The sequence below is a fragment of the Tupaia chinensis genome, unplaced genomic scaffold, assembly GCF_000334495.1.
Source record: "Tupaia chinensis unplaced genomic scaffold, TupChi_1.0 Scaffold000528_1, whole genome shotgun sequence".
NCBI lineage: Eukaryota > Metazoa > Chordata > Mammalia > Scandentia > Tupaiidae > Tupaia > Tupaia belangeri.
The window spans coordinates 6,847,695-6,859,982 of record NW_006160041.1 but is presented as its reverse complement, the minus strand read 5'-3'; the positions used below and the strand labels follow the sequence as shown (position 1 = coordinate 6,859,982).

At 37.1% G+C, this 12,288-nt stretch overlaps 2 pseudogenes; one reads left to right on the top strand and one right to left on the bottom strand.

Moving 5' to 3' along the window:
- The window catches only part of LOC114009379 (ENTH domain-containing protein 1 pseudogene), a 22,531-nt pseudogene extending 11,736 nt beyond the window's left edge, over positions 1–10,795 (bottom strand).
- A 729-nt stretch (positions 10,796–11,524) lies between these two features.
- Positions 11,525–12,031, top strand: LOC102492336 (60S ribosomal protein L23a pseudogene; annotated as a pseudogene).
- Positions 12,032–12,288: the final 257 nt, after the last annotated feature.

Below are 12,288 nucleotides of genomic sequence, written 5' to 3'. Positions count from 1 at the left end.
AGAGGAAGAGGAAAAAAAACATATATATGTGCATAAGCAAGAAAGTAGAAGTGGAATATTATTGATGATAACATGCTTGATTGGGTCACTGTGCAGTTTATTCTAGATGGGAGATTACATTTAGTACGCTGTGATGATGCTCAGGGAATGAATGTTAGGGAAAAAAAAAAAACGAAAACAAAAAACAAACAAAAAAAATGGTAAAACTATTCGTACCATTTAAAAAAAAAATGGATATTTGATGGCTGCAGTGAGCGGTATGGGCCCAGTTGGGTTCTACTTTATAGTATGCTCTTTTTACCCAATGGGGTTTAGGCCTAAAGTCAGACTTGAGTTCATGTAGAGGCATGTGTCAGCTGTGATAACTATTGGAGAGACTTAGACTAATTAAGATCACTGACAGATCATTTGGGGAGGGGTGAGGCACGGAGGGCAATCGGGGATGACAGGGACAATGTGGGAGGAGGATGGGTCATAACAGAGGGAGGGGGATGGGGAATCTAGGATGGTAAAACAAAAGGCAAGGTATGCAGGACACAAGAATTGGGAAATTATTTGCTGAGAACATATATGTTGACGTGCTTGATTGAGCCAATGCACAGTGTATTTTGGATGGAAAATTCATTTGTGTGTTGTGATGGGGAAAAATTATAATAAAAAATAAACTATAAAAAAAAAAGAAAGAGAAGAGGATAGAGAAAGATAGCAAGTGAACAATAGAGGGGATGTTAGTGAGAAACAGATATGGTTTATTATCTGTTGAAGATGACGTGTATAGTATTCTCAACTGGACTGGTCTGGGAAGTATTTCATGATGGGTGATGTCTTTTAACAAGCAAAATGAGAAATAGTGATTGACTGTTTTAAAAAATTATAATAATAATAATTATTGGGAAATGCATGGAAAAGACTTTGAATGATAAAGCGGGGAGATCGATGCCTCTGTATTGACTGACATGCATGGCATTCCCTTTTGAAAAAGCAATGGAAGTCAATGTAAAGTTATATGTAATCCAATGTAATATAAAGAAGATTATGATAATAAAAAAAAAAAGTAAAAAAAAAAAAGAATAAAGATTATGTAAATATTTTAGGTGTATAGCAGAAAGTAAAAATAAAAGGCTAGAGATTCAACACTGTAAAAATGAGTGTCAAAAATGAGGGAAAAAAACTTTATATCATCATATTTTGTGACATCTACTCCACTGTGATTTTACTTGGAGAGTTATCAGAAATCAGCCAGATGTAGCATATATTTGGGGTTAATTCTAAAATACCTCATTTTTCTTTCCACATTTCTCATTTTTCCAAAATAATTATACAAACTATACAGCAAAGCCCAGAAGGGAAATTCAACTTTTATGAAGAAAACACAAAAAAAAAAAACTAACGTACATATAAAAAAATATTTAACTGTCTTTCTCCTTCACTTTCCTGGTTTCTCAGCTATTTTAATTAAAACTCTCCATTTAGGGTACAAGTGATTTCCTATCCTAAGAAACATAAACAAAAATTTAATCTTTCACAACGTTTTCTTGTCTTCATTGAATTGCTTTTTTGCAGGTCAAAAGGAAAAAAAAAAAGGCCACTTAACAAAATTGACTAAACTAAAATGAAAAAAACTAAATGATTTTAAGCTGACTATTTTTCACTCTTGAAATAACTTTTGCATTGTACCATATTTACACTTACATTTACACACACACACATTCACACATGCAAACACACACATGCACACAATTATTTATTGCCAATATATCTCCAAAGGGCAGAAGGTCAAATAGATCTCTTGTTTATTTATTAACTGGTAACCTTTAATATTAAGAAAAACTACTCATATGGAGCCTTTGTCTTCTTTAATCCAATCCTCAACCCATTGTTTTATAAATCTTCCCATTCATGAGGTACTGCTAGCATATTTCATCCCTTTGGCCATTTTAGGGTTTAGGATAAGTCAGAAAGGTATTAATATTTTAAATGAAGTAGTATTTTTTTATTTTTTAGAGTTTTTTTTTCCATCCCATTATAGGGCACGTGTGCTCTCCAGAAAGAGAGACAGACAGATAGACAAACAAACAGAAAGCGAGAAAGTACTCCCCAAGGGAGATGACTACACTGCATTCCCTTCTCTATTCTTCTCAGGATACTGGGCACACACGCACATGTGTCCAGCATGAGTTTCAAGTTGCCAGGTCTGGGACTCAACCCACAATTGACTACGTGAGAGTCCAGTGCCTTAACCACTATGCCACTGCTGGGCCTGTAGCATGGTTTTAAAATATTTACTCATGGCAAAATTGCTAATGCTGCTAAAAAATAAAACATTCAAGGTAGATTCTTTTTCTCATGTCATCTCTGTATGAATATATAAGTATCTTTCTATACCCATCTACTTCTGAAGTATTTTTTCCACACAATTACTGAGAGAAATTATACAATATACCAGCCCAAGAATTTTTAGGATATTCCTGGAAAATTTTCCTACACACATGTAGTACTCAATCTTTGCCAAGTATTTTAAAAAGTACTTTCTCATTTGGTGTTCACAACAGCCCTATGAGAGTGGGAGAGTCAGACACATACTCATTTTAGAGATGAGAAAATCCAATGTAATAAGCTTTTGTGTTAGAACTGAACAGAAAATCCTGGGCTCCCAAGACTTTGATCAGTTATCCTTTTACTGTGCAATAAAAATGCTTTGATTTTCCTTCATTTTATAAAAATACCCACTTATAAAGATGTTCATTATAAACAAATGGTAGTGTTGATTTCTATATATAAAGGTGAAAACATAAAGTCTTCCACAACTGTAAAAAGATAGAGCCTACTGATATCTGCAAAAAAGTTTATAAAATAGTTACACTCAAGTCATTTGTGTGTATATCTTTTAGAGTAGGGGACAAATAACTAAAGTCTACAGGCCATATCTGATAAGCCATCTTGGTTGTTTGGGTGATTTTTGTTTGTTTTTGTTATTTTAAACAGCCTAAGAGGTCACGATGGTTTTTCCATTTCTTAAATAGTTAAAAAACATCAAAAGAAAAAACAGTATTTTATTACAATGGAAAATTACATGAAATTCACATTTCGGTGTCCATAAAGTTTGTTGGAACACAACCGTTCTTATTCCCTTATGTATTGATCATACTTTTGCCACCAATTTGAGTAGTTACAACAGACATCACATATCACGTTGACCAAAAGCCTAAAATATTCATCTGATTTGTTACAGGAAAGGTTTCCCACACCTGTTTTAGAGTGTATCCTTTTTTTTATTACTAATAAATTACTTTTCCTCATCAGAAAACAGGTAAATTTTCAGATTTGGAATACTCCATGCAACATTTACAACATTTCTATCCTTAGAGAGGTAAAAGTTGAGATATATTTTCCAGGGATATGATTACATTATTAAGAATCAAAGGAAATTCTATATGACACAGGAATTACATAATTTAAATGACTCCAAAACCTAAACAACCCTGTTATGTAAAGAAGGACCTACATGATGAAGATATAGAAAATTTTAACAGCCTATACCTGGGAGCCTCTACTGAGTTCTTTAAAATAGCAGCATCAAAACAGTATCCCAGAATAGAGCAGAGAATTTCACCTAATTCCTAGCCTGTAAGAGTGTCTTCAGGGACAGAAATTCCCACTTCTCGTTCTCCAAACCTATTAAAACTAAAAAACATTGACGTAACTCCATAGACCACTGGGCCCAATTACCTTTGGATATGGGCCCACTGCAAGTTACAATACATAAGAAAATTGAAATTTCAGGCCATAACCTCAAACTTTTGGCTCAGTCTGTTAAAGGAACCAACACACCTGTTAAAGATATGATGGCAAGCTGCCATGTTTGCAGTAGTCAGAAGTTCAGTGTCATGTAAAAGACTTTTGTCCCTGGTGCTGAGATAATGAGCTTGTTCCTTCTTGATGATTTATGGGATGCAGATAAGAAACTGGCTGATTGAGGCTTTGGAAGATGAAAGTTTTCTGCTCTTGGCAATAGTACCAGTACCCTAGAGAACATGGTTTAACTGCTCCAGTTCCATTACTGCCGTCAAAAAGTCAAATAACAAATTATACCAGGTGAATATAAATAATACTCATTTCGCCCAATTTGCTATCTGCAATAAAGCTGAAAAGCACCCTGAACTTCTTTGAAAACCAAAATGTGATATTCTAATATATATTTACCGACATGCTCCAGGGTCTTGTTCGTTCGGGGCGACCAACTGATCCCTCAATTACTACCTTCCTTCAGTCTTTGCGTTTTGCTTATATTTAGGCCTCTACATTTGTTCTCCGTGCCTTAATGTGCCTAAATAAGCAATTAAATTGTGCTAGAAGGTAAAAGACTGATAAGTACCATCTTGCATTAGGGACTTTATGGGAAATAAACATCCAGCAAATCCTTTTGTCTAATTCAGTAACCACCAGTCACACAGGCTATTTAATTAAAATTAAAATTTTAAATTTACTTTTTCAGCCACACTAGCAGCTTATTTCAAGGGCTCAGTATCCAAATGCAGTCAGTGGCTACCATATTGTACAGTGCAGATAAAGAATATTTCCATCATTGCAGAGAGCTCTACTGGACAGGTCTCCACTCTGTATATTCACCCTGGGAAAGTAAAACTACCCTTTAGTCTCACTTTTACTCTCTACTTGTTCTCGCTGTCAACACTCCACTTTAGGAAAGACAAAAAAAGAAATAGAGTTAAAAAAAAATTATGGATTTTTAGTATCTGCCATGCGCTAAGTATGGGTTCTTGGTTCACACAGATCATTTCATTTCATTCTCTCAAACCAGTCTAAAAGGTTCATTATTCCCACGTCGACATGCTCTGAGGCCCTTATCTAGAATAGCTCTACAATCATCTCTTCACTATTTTTTTTCCTTTTAACTAAATGCTTATTGGCATTTACCATGTGCCTGGAATTGTTCTAGAGATTGCTTTCTCCATGGTGCTGCCTCAAGGAATCCTATTTCTCAAGCCTTGCTCTATTCGCATGTTTTGGGAATTTCCACAGGTCTGCTTCTTGGAATTAAGTGAAGCCCACTTTCTCTCTCTGAGAATAATCCTGCAATTTGACAACTCACAGTGATTCCCAAACCTGCATCCTTTCCATACAAACTCTCAGTCTGTGGACTGTGAAAACAGCCACTCCTACAACCAAAATTGCAGAGCTGTTCTAAATACCCCTCAGTACTTTTCATCATATCACTTGGAAATTCACAATTTACACGTGTATGTTAAAAAGCAATCACTGTATATTCACTGTTCAGAGAAATTCTTGTGTTATTTGAACACTAAATATATTTAGGGCTGTAGCAACTCATCTTCAGTCTACAGAGGCAGTATTTTATTAAAATTTATTGAAATTGGGGTCAGCAGGCAGCGTAGTGGTTAAGATGCTAGACTCCCACATGACTGACCACAGTACAAGTCCCAGATTTGGTGGTTTGAAACTCACATCAGACACATGTGTGTACATGCCCAAAATTCCTAGAGGAGAATGGAGGAGAAGGGATTGAAACATGGCCATTCCCTGGAGGATGATTTCTCACTTTCTGTCTCTGTTTCTTTCTCTCTGGTGAGCACATGCACCCTATACCAAAAATCTCTTTATGAAAAACAAAATGTATTAAATTCTTCATGTGAATTGAATGCAAAATCAAATATAAAGAATGGTGGGTAAGGTGGGGGGGGGGGTGGCAGGTGGTATGATGACTGAGATACTGGACTCCCCCATGGCCAACCATGGTTCAGCTCCCAGACCTGATAGCTTGATTTCTCACTTCCCCTTTCTCTCTCTTCCTCTTTCTCTCTTTCTCTGGGCAAAATTGAAAAATAATAAGAATAAATAAAGTAATTTTTTTTAAAAAAAAAAAAAAGAAAAAGAGTGGTAAGTGAAAAATGGCCACAGAATCTTTGCACCTTTCCCATCCAGGGATAGCGTGTGTGTGTGTGTGTGTGTGTGTGTGTGTGTGTGTGTTTCTCTCTCTCTCTCTCTCTCTCTCTCTCTTTTTCTAATTTGCCACATGGTGCATGCCACTTGACAGAAAGTGATAAGGAAAAATAAAGCACCTCTCAATAGGGCAGATTCATAGTGCAATCCCTTCTCCACTTTTCTGTTCTGATGGGATTTGGAGCACACTCGCACATATGCCCAGTGACTTTTAAGCAGCTGAGGTCAAGATTCAAGCCACAAAGTCAGCCATGTGGGATCTGGCTCCCTTAACCACTAGGCCATTGGCCAATCCTACAGTGTACTGCTTCTTGACATGAGTCAGGCTAGGCTATAGTGTCTTTAAGCAATAGAAAATGGTGAAAGTGAGGGCTTTTTAGACCAACGCTCAGCCTTTAAAGGAGCTGGCAGCTTTAAGCTTGATCTCTCATGGCAGCTAAGTCACCCTACAAGAATAATGATCTGCTACAGAGACTACACTGTAGAATACTGACATTACATGGAAAGAGAGCTCAACCTTCCAAATGTCCTACCATGGTGCCAGGCATGTACAGTGAATTCATCTTGGACCTTCAAACCAATCCAGCCCCAGTAGGGCACCATTCAGTGACCCAAGTGTCTGCTATACAGAGCAAAATAATAGCCCAGCCAAGTCCTGTCAAATTCCTATCCCAGAAAATCATGGCAGATAATAAATTTGCTTAATCCACTAAGGATTCATTGGTTAATGTGATAACAGTCCACCAGAGCTTACAGCAGCAGATTAGCTTCTAAGCCTGGTTACCTCATTTTGACATATGTCAAGATGGTCCTGTAATAGAATCACAAGGAGATGGGAAAAAGTCAGGTTTCATGAAAGAGTGAATCGTAGAAGCATATGATGCTACTAGACAGGCTAAAATGATGTGGGTGAGGAAGAAGAAAAGCCCACTGGTTCCCTTAGACACTCTACCCCAGTACATTATCTACACCCCAACCAACCTTTAAGAAATGGCTCCTTACTATTTCTAGTATATTTACTAATCTCTCTCGCTGGGCTATAAACTTCCCAATGTCAGAGATCTCTCATTGTGACGTATCCCCTAGATCTAGAAAAAAATATTGCAAAAGAGTTAAGAGAGGATTCAGTTTCTAACCTAGTGTTGATACTCCCTGGTAATACAGCCTTGAGTGACCTAATTACTGTACCCCACCTGTAATATGGGGAGGACAGTATGGTACTTATCTCCCTGGGTACTAAGAACTATATGACAAAATGTTGTGTTTGATGAATGAATGAAATATTTACTTCTTGATAATCTTGCCCAAGACTAACCCTGACAGACTTAGAGACCAACAAGAGTATCTATTTACATACTAATTTGATTACAGTAACCAGTAATAAGGAAAGTATAAGAATTAAGGACATGGGCTCTATATTCCACTTGGCCAAGTTGATATCCCAGTTTTATTACTTTCTTGAATAAACTAGTTAATCTTCATAAGCCCCTGTTTCCCTATTTTAAAAGAGAGAACAAAAATAGTATGTACTTAGAAAGACTTTGAGGATTATTGTAAAGATTCAGTGAGATATTTGATATACTCAACCTCATTGTTACCACATTCTAAGTATCTCTTGTTCTCTTCAACTTCTTCTGTTTCCATTGTATTTAAATCTTTATTTTTTTTTTAAGTTTGCTATAGGGCACATACACTCACTGCAGAGAGAGAGAAAAATTGAGAAGTGAGAAATCACCCCCCAGTGGTGATGGCCATGCCACAATCCCTTCTCCTTTCTCCTCAGGATTTTGGGCACACATAAACACATACCTGGTATGATTTTTAAGCTGCAAGGTCCAGGACTCTTACTGCACAGTCAGCTATGTGGGATCCAGCCACCTTAATCTCCATGCCACCTGCTGTCCCCACATTTAATTCCTTCCAACACTTAAATAGATGTCTTGGAATTAGTGAATATGTACATACATATGTACATACATATGTCTGGTATGTATAAACCATACATGTGTAGTTTATTCTTTACTGCTTTTCTCCCTCTACGAAAATGTGCTATATAGATTCAAGAGAGCAGATATATTTATCTGTTTCATTTTTTAATTGGTCTTAAGCATTCCAAAGGGCTGCCAGATGGTAGGTATTTACTAAATATTTTTAAAGGCATGAATAAACAGAGGTAAAGGACCTGACTTTTCACAAACACATTTATACATATAGTAAAACATTCTTCCTGCTTAAATCCTGTCTGTATTGCATTCACAGAAGTGACGTGTTCTATAATGCTGAGCTAATGCCTCTCGTACAACATTTATCCCACTTGTCTCATATTAAAACTTTTGGACTTGTGTATCTTATTTCCTCTACTAAAATAAAAGTAGAGTAATTCGATTATTAGGTTCAGTGATTAAAGACCAAGTCATAGTGCATAGTGTTTAGGAAAATAGGTTTTTGGCTCAGACCTCAGTTTGAATATCTAGTTCTGCCACTTCCTGGGTACCCTTGGGCAAGCTGCTGTCACAAAACTTAATTTTCCCCATCAGCTTAATGAATATAATAGTTGTTCTGCACTCATAAAATTGTTTTGAGGATTAAATGAGATACTGCTTTTAAAGTGCTCAATGCAGTGCCTGACTCATTATAAACAAGAAATAAATGTCAATGGTGGTTATTCATCACTGCTCCCTCTTGGTATTTTCAGTGGTGCATTTTGCATAAAGCATCCTGTAAAACAATCAATAAATGAATGCATCGCAAATTTAACCTGAAACAACCCACAGCTTCACACAGTTCTCTTAATGTTCTCTCACTCCTCCCTGCCTGCCCTCAGTCCCAGTCCACCAGGCACACTCAGTTCCAATTTCCCCTGCGGACTGCCCACATCACCCCTCACGTTGTCCTGCTCTCAGTTTTGAGCCAGAGCTGTCATTCTTGCAGCAGTCCAGTGGGGCTGCAGATGACTTTTCAGGCAGGTTCTCCAGTCTGTCAGAGATCAGGTCAAGCAACAAAGGAAGAGATTAGATGCCAAGGACTTACTGCATTTTAATGCTTGGTTCCTGGCCCATATTTATGCTAAGGGACAACAATTACAACAATATGACCTTGCATAACAAATGAATCTGTCAAACCAGGCCTTGCAAAATGACTTGCACGAATTCAAACTTAACTTGCAATCGTCTAACACAACAGTAGTTACAAACACAATGGCTTATCCCATTCATTGGTCAATACTGAAAGGAAAGGGAAGCACTCATTCATTCATTTATTCATGCATTCATTTATTCATTCACTTATTCATTTTTGTTTCACAATTATTTGCTGAGTGCTAAATAAGACTGCTGAGTAAGATATAGCTTGCACATTGAAGGAGCTTAATGTTTATGGGCAGAGGTCACTGAAAAGTCAATGTTCTTTATGAAACAGTCTGAAGCCAAAAACTTCATATCTGTTCAGGAAAGCTGAGCTGGAAACTGAGGCAAGGATTTGAAAACTTAGAGGAAGTATAGCATTTTATGTTTCCTTCAATTATCTAGGTAATTCTCTCATTTTCAGTTCTTTCTGCAAGGGCAAACTGAATACTGCTCTGAATATAAGAGAAAGAATGTGTTCTACATTGCTCTCCCCAAAGAAAGGTTTCCGGGTAGTTTCACCTGCTTCTACCCTGGTCATCATATTGAGTTTCTACTGTGTTGTAACAAATTACTACAAACTTAGTGGTTTAAAAAAAAAAACACGAGTTTAGTATCTCACAGTTTTCAAAGGCCAGAAGTCTGAAATAGGTGTCATTAGACTTAATCCAAGGCTCCCCTTCTTTCTGGAGCTCCTGGGAGAGAATTTGCTTTTTTGCCTTTTTGGCTTCTAGAGGCTTTCCAAATCCCTTGGTCCTTTGACCTCTTTCATCTTTAAAACTAGCAATGGCAGTTGAGTCTTCCTCACATCACATCACTCTCATGCTGATTCTTAGGACTCCTGCTTCTGCATTTAAAGAACTTTGTGATTACATCTGACCAGTTTAGATAATCAAAGAAAATCTCCTTGTATTAAGATCAGCCATTAGTAACTTTTGATTCCCCCTTGCCATATAACATAATATATTCAAAGGTTATAGGGATGAGAATGTGGCCATCTTTGGTAAACTCTTAAATCTGCCTACCACAGATAAAGAAATCTTGATTCCACACCATCATTACCATACTCTCAATTCAGGATGAAGGAGAGGAAATACTTGTGAGTCTCCAAGACTACTGGATAGATACTTACTCAAATTTATTAGTCTGGATGCAGAACTAAGTCTCAGAATTCAAGTTTCAGAACACAGCAAACACCTTGTTATCTCTTATCAATTCATAGTTACAATCAGAAAACCATAAGGAAAACCAATGTGACTCAGACTCCATGCAGACCCATGGAAATAGTTCCAGATACATAATAATCCATCAAGTTTAACATCTTCCCATACATGAACATTCTCCTTATCTCTCCCCATTTCTTCTCCAGCCTATCCTGTATCTGACTCAGAGTGGGGAATCTGAATAAAAATTTGTTGTTCCTACCTAATAACATTGGGAACTTTTGAAATAGTTTCTCAGACCAAAAACCTTGGAATCATTATTGATTCTTCTTTTCCCAACAGCCCACATGCAATGCTCCAGTAAATCGAGTTGGTTCTATTTTTAAAATGTATACCAGATCAAAGTACCTCTCATCACCTCCACAATTTCCACCCTCCTTCAAGCCTACCATCTCATGCCAGAACTAGTGCTATGGCCTCCTCCACTGGTTTTTCTCCTTTCTGTCTTACCTTCAGGATATTCTCAACCATGAAGCCAAAGGTAACAGAGCATGACAGTCTCCTTCCCAAACACTTCCTCCATGACTTTCTACCACCCTTAAAATAAAATTGATATCCCATGCCATACTTCATAAGGCTCCACACAGTCTGACCTGAACAAATTCCTCAACCCTATCCCCCAACATTTCTCTCCCCAAGTTCCTGATTTAGGGCATTTTACAATGCTAATCCTCTGCCTATATAGCATTTTCTCTAGTTCTCCCCATGGCCAGCTTCTTCACATTATTCTCAAGATGTGATTTGCATGTTGGGTTACAAGATAAAATAGAAGACTAGAAGATGTCTAGTTAAATTTGGGTTTCAGATTAACAAAGAATAATTTTTAGCACAAGTATATCCCATGAATATACATTCGGGGCATCCTGTATTTTTATTTGCTAATTTTGACAATCCTATTTAAATAACATTTATTCAATGAGCTATCTAGATACTTCACTTCCTTGACTTTCTATCTTTTTAACCTGATTTCATTATTAATATTTTTATTATCATACATTTATATTAATTGCTTATTTGTTTTTGTTTATTATGTATTTACTGTCAACCTAAGAAAAGAAGTCTGAAGTAAAGTGAACTAAGCAAAGATGAATTTATCTGGGCCAAAAAGAAGACAATCAAGTAGACACACAGTAGCCAAGTTACCCTAAATGATGTGCATTGAGGTCTTATAGAAGGCAGGATAGGACTCTTTTTGCCAACATGGTGCCAAAAGCAAAGAAGCAAGCTCCTGCCCTCCCGAACCTGAAGCCAAAGCAAAGGATTTGAAAGCCAAAAAGGCAGTGCTGGAAGACATACCCAGCCACAAAAGAAAGAAGATCCGCACATCCCCACCTTCCAGAGGCCCAGGACACTGAAGCTCTGGAGGCAGCCCAAACATCCTCAGAAGAGCACACTTAGGAGGAACTTGACCACTTGAACACTATGCCATCTCAAGTTCCCTCTAACCATCAAGTCCACCATTAAAAAACAAACAAACAAACAAAAACAGAAGACAACAACACACTTTTGTTAACTGTGGATATCAAGGCCAATAAACACAAGATCAAACAGGCTGTGAAGAAGCTCTTTGATAATTATGTGGCCAAGGTCAACACCTTAATCAGGCCTGATGGAGAAAAGAAGTCGTATGTGCAACTGGCTCCTGATTATGATGCTTCAGATTGGCCAAGAAAATTAGGATCATCTGAACTGAGTTCATCTGACTAATTCTAATTACATACTTTTTCACCATAAAAAAAAAAAAAAAGAATGTAGGGTAGTTTTACAAGCAAAAAGTCACGAGTAAGAGAGGGAGTGATTAAAACTATTAAATTGTTCAAAAGGTATACCAAGGAGTCTTGTGTAGCAATAACTGGCTAAATATAGGATAAGGAGAGGGGAATGATTTCCTGATCATTCTAGGATTGGCACAGAAGTTATTATAAAATTTTCTAGTGGCAGAAACAATGGGCTTAATGATTAGG